This window comes from Gadus morhua, chromosome 11, assembly GCF_902167405.1.
Source record: "Gadus morhua chromosome 11, gadMor3.0, whole genome shotgun sequence".
NCBI classification, from domain to species: domain Eukaryota; kingdom Metazoa; phylum Chordata; class Actinopteri; order Gadiformes; family Gadidae; genus Gadus; species Gadus morhua.
In genome coordinates this window covers 5775722-5790848 of record NC_044058.1, presented here as the reverse complement: position 1 = coordinate 5790848, position 15127 = coordinate 5775722, and the positions used below count along the sequence as shown (strand labels likewise).

Genomic DNA, 15127 nt, shown 5'->3' with positions numbered 1-15127 from the left:
GTCCAATGGCTGAATCAGTTCGCTGAGCCTTAACCAATTCATCATGGTCAAAAGCTGGCAAGGATCGGGAGTACCACACTCAACCACTCCATGTGCCACACCCAGGGCTGCAGCCCAAGCAACCTCCTGCATTTCCGCTGCCCTGCTACCTTCCCAGGCGGCAAGTGACGACTTCTTGGGGCAACTCCTCCGTGCACTGACTGATGTACTGGTCAACGTCCAGCGGGCAGCGGGAGAGTGCGTCCGGCATCCACATTACTTTTCCCTGGCCGATACTTAATGTTGAACCTGAAGTCGGCCAGTTCTCCCACCCATCTGTGACCCACAGCATTCAGCTTGGCGGTGCTGAGCACATACGTCAAGGGATTATTATCTGTATACACCGTGAAATGTGGCGCGTAAAACAGATAATCTCTGAATTTTTCACAGATGGACCACTTGAGAGCGAGGAATTCCAGTTTCCCGGAATGAAGTCTGTAATTCTTCTCCGCAGCGGTAAGTGTTCGGGAGCCATAACCGATAACTCTCATCCTCCCGTCCTGCCGCTGGTACAGGACCGCTCCCAACCCTTCCTCCGAGGCATCTGTATGCAATGTGAAGGGGGAGTTGAAGTCTGGGTAAGCGAGAATTGGGGGAGTCATCAGGGCCCCAATCAATTTGCATAGCACTTGCTGATGTTCCTCCTTCCACATCACAGGGGTTCGTGAAGGCAGCTGTGCACCTTTCTTCTTCCCTGCTTTGAATTTGTTGTGTGGGGTCTCAGTGATAGCATATTTTACCTGCAGCAACTCATAAAGTGGCTTGGCGATCCTGGAAAAGTCTTGGATATAGGCTCTGTAATAACTCAGGAAGCCCAGTACACGACGGAGATCTCCAATCGTGGCCGGTGTCTTGTCCCTCAGAACACGCACAGCATCGAAATCTTTCGGATCAATCCGGACACCATCAGCAGACACTAGCCGACCCACATAGCGGACCTCTGGCTTGAACAGTTCACACTTGGTTGGTCGTTAGCTTGACGCCATGCCTTTGGAGGGCTTGAAGGACTTTCCTTAATCCTTCCACATGTTCCTCAAAGGTTCGGGCATAGCAGAGGACATCGTCCAAGTATGGCACACAACATTCATCCCTCAGGGAGTCCAGCATTTCCTCCATACTTTGTTGAAATGCGGCTGGAGCGTTGGTCAGGCCGAAGGGTATCCTCACCCACTCGTAGAGCCCCCAAGGTGTGATAAATGCTGTCACGTGACGTGAGCCTTCCGCCATGAAGCCTTGATGGTATGCCTTCCCCTGATCGAGAATTGAGAACCAGCCATAGCCACCAAGTTTGTCCATGAGGTCCTGAATTCTAGGCAGGGGATGCCTGTCAGAGACAGTCTTCTGATTGAGAAGTCTATAGTCTATACACAGCCTCAGTGTGCCATCCTTCTTTCGGACGCACACCACTGGAGCTGAGTACGGGGATTTGGATTTAACAATCCAGCCTTTTGCCAGGAGATCTTGGATGTATTCCTTGACCTCCTGATACAGAGGTTTTGGCACTGAGGTGTACGACTTCTGAACTGGTATGTCATCCTTGAGCGTTATAGACATCTGTAGGCTCGGGATGGATCCCATGTCGTTGTCACTGCGAGCAAATGCCAATGATTCCTCAAACAGCATCTTCCTCACAATGCTCTGCTGCGCCTCCTCAAGGTGAGCTAGAACAACTGGGGGATCCCACTTTTCAACTGTCTCACTCTGACTGGTTCTTGGGCGAGTCTGGGTGTTAATGTTGTTAACCTCTGTGTGATTTGTCACTTCAGATTGGTCTGTCTTCATTATTTTCTTAACAGATTGAATATTCCCCAGCACAGTCTTCCGACGCAGGACCACATCTTTACTGGTGTAATTTGCGATGGGACGCTGACAGAGGGGCTTTCTGTATTACAGACCTCCACCAAACCATCTCCAATATCAAGTTGTTGTAACTGTGATTCTTCTTGGTTGGTTTCAAACAGCCAAACAGCCTCAAGGGAGTCGAGATGGGATGGAACTTTACATTTGACATGGGCCACCTGCCCAGCACGGATAACAACATCACGTAGTCCAACGTTGACCATGGCTTCGCCCAGTCTAGTGACCGGTTGCGTTTGGATGAGGTTAACAATTGTGGTTGCCTTGTCCTCCTCAATCTCCATAGCACTACAGAGTAGACTGACAATGGTGGAGACCACACATCCTCCGTTCTTCTGTGCTTTTACAATGTGCTCAACCACATTGTATCCTAAAAGAGGACGTTCAAGGGACACGTTTACTACCAGGAATGGCACTTCGATGGACAAGTTGGGGTCACTGTTTCCCGGTAAGTTCACGGTCATCTCCAACCATCCGTCATAAGGTACAGGTGTTCCAGTCACAGCCAAGACATTGAGAGGCTTGGTTCCCAGGAGCTCATCCAGAGGTCGGACTTGGTGTCCAGGTAAGTATGTTTTCCTCCAATTGTGGTCAACAATACTCACTTGTGAGCCTGTGTCAAAGAGTGCAGTGGTAGCATATCCATTCAGGTAGCACTTCAGCAAGCATTTCTTCCCCACCAGTTCAGCTACGCGGGCCTGTGCAGGTTGAGTCACTTGATTTGGGGTGGCACAGGTCGCATTCACGTTACTGACCTCGGTTTGTTTTGTCTTGGTCTCGTCTTTGGATTGCATGTGCGTGTTAGCACTTGGTGATCTCAATGCCGAGGACCGGGGACCGTCTCCTTGCATTCGTCCCCTCAGACAACCCACGGCCCTGTGTCCAGCTTCTCCGCATTTAAAACAATGCGGGCAGTCGGTGACCCCCTGCTCTCGACATCGTATACATCCCAGCGGGGCCTCCAAAATCTGTTACGGGTCCCGTGAACCGGGCCGCGTAGCAGGGTGTAAATGGTGCTCTTTCAGTGTTGTACCGTCCTGAAATACATATAACAAACAGAGACACGGGCACATCACTTCCTTCCTCTCCGATAGCACGTGGAAAGAGTAGATTTATTGTACAGTTCACACTTGAACACAATTTGAGATCTACTCAATCTTCATTAATCCACTATACATATTCTCATATATGCACTCTTCACATAACACAATATATTTAGTATTTTCTTAGGTTTAAACCTTGCCACAAAACAGTTTACTAACTGTGTTTCCTCTTCCCTGCAAACCCGGAGCAAACAGACACACAAATCACAACTCTCAACAATGATAAAAACATGAACTTTAACCAAATGTACAGGAAGCCACACATTCGCACTGACGCAACAAACACACACGCATTCGTACCGACGCGACAAACACACACTCGCATTCAGACACGGACGAGGACATGAGCACGCGCCGCTACCGCGCCGCTGCCAACGTCGGCACACACACAGGTCCCGACATGCACACACAAACTCTCTCAACACCAACACACACTCGAGGACACTACCACACCAACACATCAACACACGAAACTCAAAAGCACCGATACCGACCTGAAATACATATAACAAACAGAGACACGGGCACATCACTTCCTTCCTCTCCGATAGCACGTGGAAAGAGGACGACCGCAACGCAACCCACTCCGTCGCAAACTTTCGGTCGGCCACCGGCGCCCCGCCTCATACTGCCCCCTACTGCTCGTAACGCTAAATTACTACTGTGCTCGCAACACCATGAACCGGTTTTCCAACCTCAATTCATTCAAATATATTTGAAATCAATGTGATCTCTCATGGGCATCACACTTGCATATTCCAAACAGGTTTTCTATATGGTTGACTTCAGGAACAATGACTGCAACGTTTTTAATGGTATGATGTGGCAAAAAAAACAAGTATGCTGGTGTGCAGGTGTTGATGGCAGCTAGTGATGAAGGATCATTCTCAGAACGGTCCCAATTATATTACATTACATTATGTAAGATAATAAGCTTTCCTCAACTGTCACACCACATTGAAAACTAATTTGAGTCAGACAGTGGATAGATAAATTGATGAAGAAATATTTTCTTTTGCACAACGTGGATTATCAAAAGATGACACGAATCCCTGTGGGCTGTCCTCACCAGGGGGGGAAAGTTTAATTGCTGGCAGCCAGTGCTGCCATTCCTACCCGTCTGATCCAGGGCCCAGGGCGGTCTCACCACAGCCAGAGGCTCCGCCCCCAGGCTGCTGTCCAGTAGATAAAGGCAGGTGCATGGAGGTCCTCTTCTCTCAGACAGCAGAGAGAGCAGTGAACTGTGCTGCCATCCATTACACTGTGTGCTGTTATCCCACAAACTAAGGACTGTTAATATATCCGCTCTCACCGGTAAGAGATTGTTGTTGTTTTCATAGTAATGGTGTGGTTTATATTTAGTATATTACATATGTTGTTTATAGTGTATTTAATATATTTGGGTTAGAATTCAACAAAACACAGTAATATACAAATAACATACAGAAATAAATACATAGTGCAAATAATAAATTGTATACATTTTCTAATTATTGATTATTATCTATTTAATATAATATTCACTAGTAGTGCTGTCAAGTGATTAAATATTTAATCGCGATTAATCACATTAATGCCATAGTTTACTCGCGATTAATCGCAATTCTTTTTTCTATGCTGAATATTCCCTTGATTCTTTGTCCCATTAATTTTTCTCATTTTAATACTCTTATCAACATGGAGAAGTGCATTGGCTTGCCTTGTGCAAACGTTTTTTTATTGATAGCAACATTGGCATATACTGATCGAAACAGGACGATACAAAAAAAAAGCCTATAGTGCAATTAAACAATGAACATACAAACATACTTCCTTGAACATAGCAGTCAGGCTACTGCTTTGATCGCGCGATAAAAAAATTTATGCCGTTAAAATTGGTTTGCGTTAACGCCGTTAATAACGCGTTTAACTGACAGCACTAATTCATAACTGTCATCATTATTTAAAACTGTATTCCTTCCAGCTTAAAATCAACCTACCATGGCTCCGTGTCTGGCCAGATCTGCTCCAAGCGACCTCAACCATTGATGGAACAAGCTGGGGTTCCGCCTGCAGAACAAGAAAGGATGGACTGAAATGCTGGATGAAACATTCCTACTCTGTACTAAACGGTAGGTCTGAATTCAGCCTAATGAAACAAACCGAGGGGTGACTAACTCAAGCTTCATTACACCCCAAACACTCACTAGACTTTCATTCACTCGGTTTGTACACCAACCTGTTCCTCTCGATTGATTGTCAACTTCATGTTTCTCCACCTCTCTGTCTCTTTATCCATTTAGGACGAATAACATTCCTCTCTTTTTTGCTGCTAAAAAGAACAGCGCTGGCTGCGTCAAGAAACTGTTGGGATGTGCCTCCACCACATCTTTGAGAGAGGTGAGGAAACTAACTGGTCCCCTGGAAAATGCTGCTGCTGTGGGGTGGATCTGTGTGGTGTGGTTCTATGTGGTCTGTGTTGTGTTGCTCTGTGTGGTTCTGTGTGGTGTGGTTCTATGTGGTTCTTTGTGGTGTGGCTCTGTGTGGTTCTGTGTGGTGTGGTTCTTTGTGGTCGGTCAGTCAGTAGAGAATGTGATGTTCTGATGTTCTTGGTCTGGTTTGTTGATGCTCTGGTGTTCTGATGTTCTGGTGTTCTGATGCTCTGGTGTTCTTGTGTTCTGATGTACTGGTGTTTTGGTGTTCTGTTGTTCTTGCGTCAGGTGCTCTGGGGGAGACGGCATTGCACATCGCCGTCATGAACGACAACGTGGACGCAGCCGTGGCGCTCATGGACGGGGCCCCGGAACTCATCAACGAGCCCATGACCTCTGAACTTATGCAAGGTGGACACAGACACACACACACAGACAGACAGACAGGACAGACAGACAGACAGACAGACAGACAGACGGACACACTTATGAGAGTTGTTTATAAATGAAAAAATATAAATGAGAGAATAGTTAACAGTTAAAGAATAATTAAATAAAATGTGTTTAATTTTTTTGATAGGGTCTACAATGAAGATACAAAATATCTATTTTTATTTGTATTCATTTTTAGATAAAAGGACTTAGCGGACATTTGGCTGGTCTGACCCTGGTTTTGGCATCCACAGTCTACCTGTAGTCATTCTAGGACAAGATGCTCAAGGAGTAAATGGAATAATGGATTAGGTGTGAGCACCAATGAATAACCTCTCTCTGGATGTTCTAACCAGGTGTCACTCCGCTCCACATTGCGGTGGTGAACCAGAACATCACCCTGGTGGGTCAGCTGATCGCACGCGGAGGGGACGTGGCCACGCCCAGAGTCACCGGCCTCTACTTCAAGAAGAGGCCAGGAGGGCTGGTGTACTACGGTCAGTCTGCTGCTACGCATGCGTGGGGGGACAGTGACTACACACCTATTCCGACATTGGCTGTTATCCAAATACGATCTATGGCCTTTGGATCGTATATCAACATCGCCACCATATTGGAGAGGCAAAGACTGGCCTGTAAACAAATATGGGCTTATAGTTCTGGTGGGACACTCTAGTCATACGCTGCCTATCAGCTGACAGCTAACGCGGTCCAATCAAACGCACGTACACTGATAGGCGGTCAATTTAAGAGCTTCCAAACACTCAAAGTTAGGTGTACTGAGCAGAACTTCGTCCACCACCATCAACCCAGCTTTGGTTTTGCTCTGTATTGTATGTTACTTATACAATGGGTTGAGATATCTCTAATCTCAAATGATGGTATATTGTTGGTATTCTGTATTTGACATCTGTACGTCATGCTAAATCCTACAGCAGGATAAGAGTGGAACCATACCGCCAAACTAAATTGTATTTCTTTCACCAAACCCTTTTCACAGAGGCTTCATAGGATAAACACAGGTGTGGCTCATAACACTAATAATGGGTCTGCAACTGTTTATGTACGATGGAATGCGTAGTAGACTTAACTAGTGCAGATAGGTCTACTAACCGTGGCTCTGGTACAGACCAAAAATTTGTGTTATGAGCAACACCTGAATTTGTCCTACAATAACAACTGTGAAAGGGTTAATTGAATCTGATGCTTGAATGAGGGGTAGAGTAATTTATTGGTGGGTTAATTGATCCATGTATACTGTGGTTGACTCTCAAAGGTTGTTGAGAGCTATTGTTATTGGTCAAGACATTATCTTAACATTGACATTGTGTGCGACAGATGAGCACATCCTGTCCTTTGCTGCGTGCATGGGGAACGAATACATCATGACCATGTTGATGGACGCCGGGGCCAGCACAAGGGTCCAGGACTCCCGTGGTATGGACCAATCAGCACCATCCCTCTCTTCCTTACTTCCACTCTTTACAAAGAGGTTCAGGATAATGGAACTTTGATTCGGATCAGACCACGCTAATCCGTCAGTATCCTCATTATGATCTACTATTCATCTCACGCTCACTCAATCTCTCTTCCAGGGAACACAGTGCTCCACATCTTAGTTATGCAGCCTAACAAGACCAACGCGTGCCAGGCCATGGACCTGATCCTGTCGCGCGACGTGGAGCTGGACCACTCGCTGCCCTGGACATGGTGCCCAACTACAAGGAGCTCACCCCCTTCAAACTGGCTGCCAAGGAGGGCAACGTTGTGGTGAGGGGGGTGGGGCACGGACAAGGGGGCCAACGAGAAGACAAAAGCAATACAAACAAACAAAAACACAAATTCAAACAAAGAGCGAAGAAAAGCAATAAAAAAGAATTCGAAGCGAAACAACGTTTAAACGGCCCAAAAGAATTCTGTGATCATTTATGTTATGAATAAGAAGTTATTATTGGACAAATTCTGGGATTGTTTGAACTGAAACTAACCCTAGCTAACCCTAACCCTAAGCCTATTTTTATCTACTCTAAACCTTCATTTCCTCTTTCACGTTCTGTTGTCTGGTCTCCTCTTCCTGTTTTCCCGCCTCCCTGTCGTGTCATTGGGCCGTGAAGGATCTTGGGATACGTGGGCCGTGAAGGATACAGCCGATGCATCCTTCAAATTTGGGAAAAGAAGGCTGCATTCGTAGGCCGCATTTGAAGGCCCTTGGAATTGGGACAGCACTTGGCGCTGTAACGCAATCGGCGTCGACGCATCCTTCGAATGCAGCCTTCAAAGGATGCGTCCTATGAATTGGGACAGGCCAGAGAATTTCTAATATGAGGAGAATGGGCACTCGCTGGTTAGTTCCGGTTTTCTGGAATGGTTGCAGTAATAATCTCTGTCCACCCGGGGCGCTCGTAGGCGAGTCCAGAATGAATGGGAGACTATGGGGTTTTATCCTCAGAATCCACTTTTCTCACAATGTAATTTTTTGTCAAGTAATTTGAAAGTTGCGTTCAAAGGTGGGGCTAAAATAATAAACTCAGCTGAATATTGCATTTTTTAAGGTCACGTATCTGTTCTAAAAATTTGTTAAAAAAATATGATGACGTCACACATTGTCATACTGTCAGAGGTACTGCTTTACGGCAGTTTCTGAAGCACTTCCCGCAACGATAATACCAGCTGTTGGAGGTAAGGCTTTTTCTTGCTTACTAGTTACAGAGTTTTAGTGAGCTAATGTAAAAAAAAGAAATGCGCGAATGTTTTACATATGTATGTAACTTACAGAGGTTTTTTTTTAATCCTCACTAGTGCCGATGATAAAGCTTTTTTTTTAGTAATGATTATGAGCCATTTCTTTCTCCTGAAATAGAAACCTGGATTAGAATCATAATTTTAAGACTGCATCAACTAAGTTTACATCAGTAAACAATTTCCTAGAGAGCAGTGTTCTGTTGTGCTCCTCCTCATGCCTCTTCCTTTCTTGATCTCTACAGTTGGACATTGATGCTGTGACAACGGACAAGTCTTCTTCCTCGGTCCTTTTTTAGTTACCGTTCTTATTGTGTTCTTATTGTGATGTTTGAATAAACTTGCCTGTTGCAATGTTGGTATAATGTTTGTATAATTACTGCTATACACTGTTGCTGTTTCAATGTGACCCAGACCATATTTCTCATTTAACAGACATGCGTAGCTTATAATGTGTTGCAGGGCAGAGCAATTATATTCAATGGCTTAAAACAAACCCATCTGTAAAGATCAGTGAATGCATAGCAATCAATGACCAGTGGTGTAGATGGTTTTCGCTCTGTGCAAGGTCATTAGCCCAAGTAAGTCCTACAAAAAAAGAACTACAGTAATAGCAGATGTTGGAGTTGTTAAATCGTTAACAAACAATTTATATGGAACAATCGGTTAAGGTAAGTTATGTGCTTGAGTCTCGACACTCGCGATTTTACCCGGGCTCCAGCGCAACTTTCCCTACCAGGTGCAGTCTCAGGTAGCCTAGTACCATTCCATTCATTCAGGAGCAAGCAAGAACGTTACCCTTTTCTGTCCTTGGGAAACGAAAATAAACTTTTCGTTTCCTGAAAATTCAAACTATGCACCTATCAGCGTGGGCACCGCCCACATTTCCCACGGTATCGTGTATATAACGCGGTGTATACCGTCGCTCATCCTCCCTTTTCTTCAGCACTTGTGCTTATCAGCGAATAAGGATTGAGATACTACCTAAGAAGATGACTTTCTACAACAGAACAACGGATTTCCCAAGCCGGTGGCAGCGGCTCGGGAGAGGCCTCGGACAAACAGCCCTTTTCAGGGCCACCTGAGAGCGCTCCTGGGGCTAGGTCCTTCTCAGGACTCCGTTTGCGCCTCCTGTCCCCGCCTCCCTGGCACCGGCTGATGGGCACGTGGCTTGTTTTCGGTGCCTCGGCGCCGACCACGCCGCAGCTGCTATGGCGCCCTTCGTCTCCTGTGTCGCCTGCCGGGAGCTGCCTGAAGAGGGGATCCTCTCCAGGCATCTCTACTTCTCCCCTGCGGTGGACCTGGCTGACGCCATTGACCTGTTCAGGGCCAGCCCTGACTACCACGATGGCGTCATCGACCGCCGACGACGACGCTGTTTCCATAGACGACGTCTTCGACGACTCGGCGTCCGGTGTTTCCCGCTCCCGGGTTTCAACCGCCACCGCCGTGGAACGCGAGAGACCGCGCCGGATGGCCGATCTCTTCGGGGAGATCATGGGTGAGGCGGAGGCCATCAAAGGGATTCCTATGGCCGGCCCCGCCTCTCGCCCCCATATCGGACGATATGCAGGGCGAGTGCTTTCGCACCCCAATCTTCTTCCCGACGGGTTACCCAGTGCCCCTTGTTCCCGCCTGTGCAGCACTTTTTCAGTGCTGCCGGTGGGGACCCTTCTACCCTGAAGGCCCCGGTGAAATCCTACACGGATTTCACCAACGTGGAGGGGTGGGCCGATACTCAGGCGAGGGGGATCCTCGCCTGGAGCCTCCCCTGGCAGCGCTTCTCTGTCCGGGCGCCGGATGGCGCCCTAACGAATAGCCGCTGCCCCCCGACCGCCTCCAGAAGCAGATTGTCGGCCTAACGGACAGGGTGTTCGTTTGTGCCTCTCAATCCGCGGCGGCGGTCAACAACATCGCTCTGCTCTCCTCCCACACTGCGGTGCCGGAACGGGAGCGGGCCAGCCTGGTCCTGGGTCCACTAGCGCCGGATGGCCTATTTGGTCCCCGGTTCTCCGAGGTTCTCGCGCACCAGCAGTCTGTCCGTGAGAATCGTTCCCGGTTCGGGGCGATTCTCACGGGCTCCTCCCACCAGCAGGCCGGGAGGAAGCGGGATCCAGGCCGGTCCCAGCGTTCCAGGGGACCGCCTCCGACTCCAGCCCCGGTGCCGCAGCAGCAGCAGCAGCCGCCGCAGCCGCCGCCGCCGCAGACGGGTAGAGCAGCGCCACGGACCGGGAAGTTCCGGAAGATGGCTCAGACTTCCCAAATAAAGAAAAAAGTGAAGACCGTTCGGCCGACGGCAGTACATGGTACCTAAAGAGCGATATTCCTTAGGCCACCTGCGTCCTACGCTTGTGGTGCGTTCCTCCATGTTGCCTCTTTCCTCCCCCCTCAGCCCGGTGGCTGTAGGGTGGCGGTCGGACGGCGTGTTCACATGGCCTCTGGTTCACCTGCTTCTAAGAAGCGGTGTCCCCTTGGAGCCTCGTGGACGGATCAGAGACTCGTTGCACGAGCCCGTGGATACGGCCGCTTGTACCGGTCCTCCTGGTTCCCCACATTATAGGTGAGGAGACGGGTCCGCGCACTGTGGCTACAGCCTGCGGACAGCGCATGTGCATGGGTGCGGCGGCCGGACGGCTCGCTCCCTGTTCAGCGGTCACGAGCACAACTTCTAGACAGATCGTTGTTTTTTACAGCGGCTGGTTCTGGTACGTCTCCTACGCTCGCTGAGCCTCCTCCCTTTCATGGGAAGCCCCCCTTGGTTCACACGCAGTGTGGAGGCGGTAGGGGCAGAGGAATACGGGGTTATTCCTGGACGGTCTTCCTCAGCTGTCGGCTCACCCTCTCTAACCGCTATGCGTGTTGGCAAGAGAGGTGCGTTCTGCCATCGTGGTTGGACACCACATTGAGATGGGGCCATCCCATACAGTTCAAGCGTCGTCCTCCACCTTTTATGGGGTTGGTGGAGACCACGCTACGGGACCCGGCTGCGAGCACGGCTCTGGCAGCAGAGGTGGCACGTCTCTTGGTAAAGGGGGCCATCACTGTCGTTCCCCCCCACGAGTCTCACCTAGGGTTTTATTCCCTCTACTTCCTGGTTTCCAAGAAGTCAGGGGAAAAAGAGACCTATTCTGGATCTTCGCGTGTTCAACAGATTCGTTGCCACGAGGAAGTTCAGAATGCTCACTGTCTGAGCGTTGTTTCGGTGTGTGAGAGAGGGGCGATTGGTTCACATCCCTGGATCTCAAGGATGCTTACTTCCACGTCCTTGTTCGGCAGGCGCACAGGAAGTTTCTCCGCTTTACCTTTATGGGGATGGCGTACGAGTAGCAGTGTCTGCCGTTCGGCTATTCCCTGGCTCCGCGCACCTTCTCGAAGATTGTGGAGACGGCGTTGGAACCGCTCAGGCGTCAGGGAAAGAGGATTCTCTGTTGGTGATAAACCATCTCTCCTTCCTGGGTTTTGCCATCAACTGGGAGAAGACTCCCCGCTCCCCAGCCGGCAGACAATCTACTAGGGGCTTTGCCTAGACTCAGCCACCATGACTGCGATGCTTTCGCCTCCTCGGCGAGACGCCATCCTGTCGACGCCCTCTCGTTTTCGCGTTGGCAGAAACATGAGCGCACTGTCCACCATGCGCCTGTTAGGGCTGATGGCAACTGCCCACCCCGTGGTCCCCTGGGTCTCCAGCGGTGGTTTGCTCGCAACGGTTAGACCCCAGGCGACACAAGCTCAGGGTGCTTCTCGTTCCCCGTTCGGTGTCGCCAGACCTGGAATATTGGAAAAGACCCCTCCGCCCTTCTCAGGGGTGTTCCCCTGGGCAGGGTGGCGTCCTACGTAGTGGTCTTCATGGACGCCTCATTGACGGGTTGGGGAGGAACGTGCCTCTCTCACTCGGTCGGAGACGAGTGGCGCACGCCCCCTACAGCACACATAAATGTGTTGGAGCTCGACGCTGTGAGGAAAGTGCTGTTGGATTTCTTTCACCTGGTGCGCATCCGCCACGTTCTGATCAGGACAGACAACGTGTTGGCGGCGGCGTACATCAACAGACAGGGGGGAGTCCGCTCCCCTGCTCTCCACCGAAAGGCGGTCGAGCTCTGGCTTTGGGCCTCATCAGTATAACCTCAGTATGAGAGCCCTGCATATCGCGGGCGCTCAGACCTTTGGGGCGGACCTCATGTCTTGAGGCGGTCCCCGCCGAGACGAGTGACGGTTACATCCCGACATTGTCAGACTGATCTGGCAGAAGTTCGGGACAGCGCAGGTGGACCTCTTCGCGTCCAGGGAGAACACACACTGCAGGTGGTGGTTCTCCCTCAGCCCTCGGGATCTTCCCCCGTGGGTGGTAGATGCCTTGGCACACACACCTTGGCCGCGGGCTCTCTTGTATGCGTTTCCCCCGCTCCAGCTGATCCTTCCTCTTCTGGAAGGGTCAGACAGGAGAGACTGTCCATGATATTAGTGGCCCCGGAGAACCATTCAATTCTGTGGTTTCCAGAGCTGGCCGCGCTCTCGCGGTGGCCAGTACCGCCGTGGCCAGTACCGTTCAGGCCGGATGCGCTTTCACAGGCCCACGAGACGGTGCACCACCCGCCCGATGTCTCGGGACGGCTGTTGGTTTGGCTCCTGAGAGGTTGATTCTGCAGGGCCAAGGTTTGCCTGAGACGGTTATCAACACTATTCAAAGCGCTCGTGCGCCTTCTACTTCTTCCCTCTATGCGGCGAAGTGGTGCGCCTTCTCTAATTGGTGTGAGAGGAACCACGCTGTCCCATCTCAATGCGAGGTGGGAAGCGTGCTTTCGTTTCTGCAAAACTTATTGGAAAAAGGTTTGGCCTTCTCCACTATCAAGTCTATGCGGCAGCAGTTTCGGGCTAGCCATGCAGGCTGTGATGGTGGACCGATCTTCAGCCGTCCACTGGACCCCTTTTACGGCTTAAGAATATAGACATGTTCTTTAAAGCGGGGTGGTTGGATTTCCTCTCGCCGGCTGGCGAGTTGGACTTGATTACCAGTCTTACTCTCCCACCTTTTTTCAAATGAAAAACAGGCTAGGGAGGTTTTTCTATTGGCTCGCCAATTCTCAGGTGGCCTTGTTTGCCAGTGTGGCACTCCCGCCGTTTTCTTCTAATAAAAAATGGCTGAGAGAGTCCCCTTATTGGAGAGCCGGATTCTGTGGCTCCGCCCCCGCTAGTAGCGGACCTAATGGAAACCGTGTTGCTCTGGTTTTTCTTTTCCTTTTCATGGGTTCCATGAAGCACGGATTAGAGCCGGAGTCTTTACAGACTCACTTTTTTTCTCCCTTGATCATTGCCTTGCTTGATCTAGGAGGAATTCGTTTTTTTATTAAGCTGTTGTGTTTTTACACTTCCTGGGCTTTTTTTGGTCTAATGCCGCTTTTCCACTGCATGGTACCAGCTCGACTCGACTCGACTCAGCTCGCATTTTTGGCGTTTCCACGCGAAAACATGGTATCTGGTACCTGAAGTGGCTGCTTTTTCTAGTACTGCCTCACTCTAGGTTCCAAGCGGCTGAGCCGATGCTAAAGGGTGACGTCGGCAGACGGCCGGCCACTGATTGGCCAGAGAGTGTGACGAAGTCACGAGAGCGACATGGCAACCATGCTGGTAACAGCCATACACTGTAAAAACGAAACTCAAAATTGTTGGTCTCATTATGATTTCTGAGTAAAATTAATATAATACATTAAGTATTCATGTACAACTGTGCAATGCAATTTAGTCCAACCAACAATTTTGAGTTTTGGGTCAAGAGTTGGGCTCATTGTAGTCTCTTTGTTAGCAAGACACACGGGTTTAAGTCAGACTCTGTCTGAGGCTGGGCCAACTACGGTACGCATGCGCATTTCGACACTACCCCCTGCGGAGTCTGGGTATTCGTGATGCCTGTTGGGAAAAAGGGGTTTATTGCCTTTTGTCAATTTGTTTCTGTTAGGTTAAGTTGGGTTAACGGGTTTGGGGTCTGTCATAACCCGGCTCAATGGCGATGACAAAAACGGGAGAGACGGTGCATTACCAATACAAAATAAAGGTTTATTTCCATACAAAACATAACTTAACAAAACCGCCAACGAAAACCCCAAAAGGTGTGGACGCCTGCACGGAGCCAATGAGTAGCGCCCACAGCAAGCAATCAGCTGCTCTTTTATTCGGCTGGAGCACCGGTCCCAGGGTGCTCCAGATCCAGCTGATGGCATCAGCTGATCACCTTAAGGGAGAGAGAGGTAGTCAACAAGTAGGCGGGGTCGTCACACACCCCCCCATAAAGTCGGTGTCCCAAAGGGAACACCGGCACATGCTAAACCAGTTGACCTGAAATTATCCACCCCAAAAATATATTAATTCAAAGACAAGATAAATCTAAGAAAGAACACGCATAACTCCACCCAATACCGACCAACTCTTAACCCTACCGACCAACTTATCTCCATACCGACCAACTCATCTCCATACCGACCAACTCATCTCCATACAACCAACTCATCTCCATACCAACCAACTCTACCATACCAACCAACTCTTACCATA

General features: G+C 49.5%; 1 pseudogene; it reads left to right on the top strand.

Moving 5' to 3' along the window:
- Positions 1-1606: 1606 nt before the first annotated feature.
- On the top strand, positions 1607-9341 carry LOC115553823 (transient receptor potential cation channel subfamily V member 6-like; annotated as a pseudogene).
- The last annotated feature ends 5786 nt before the right edge of the window (positions 9342-15127 follow it).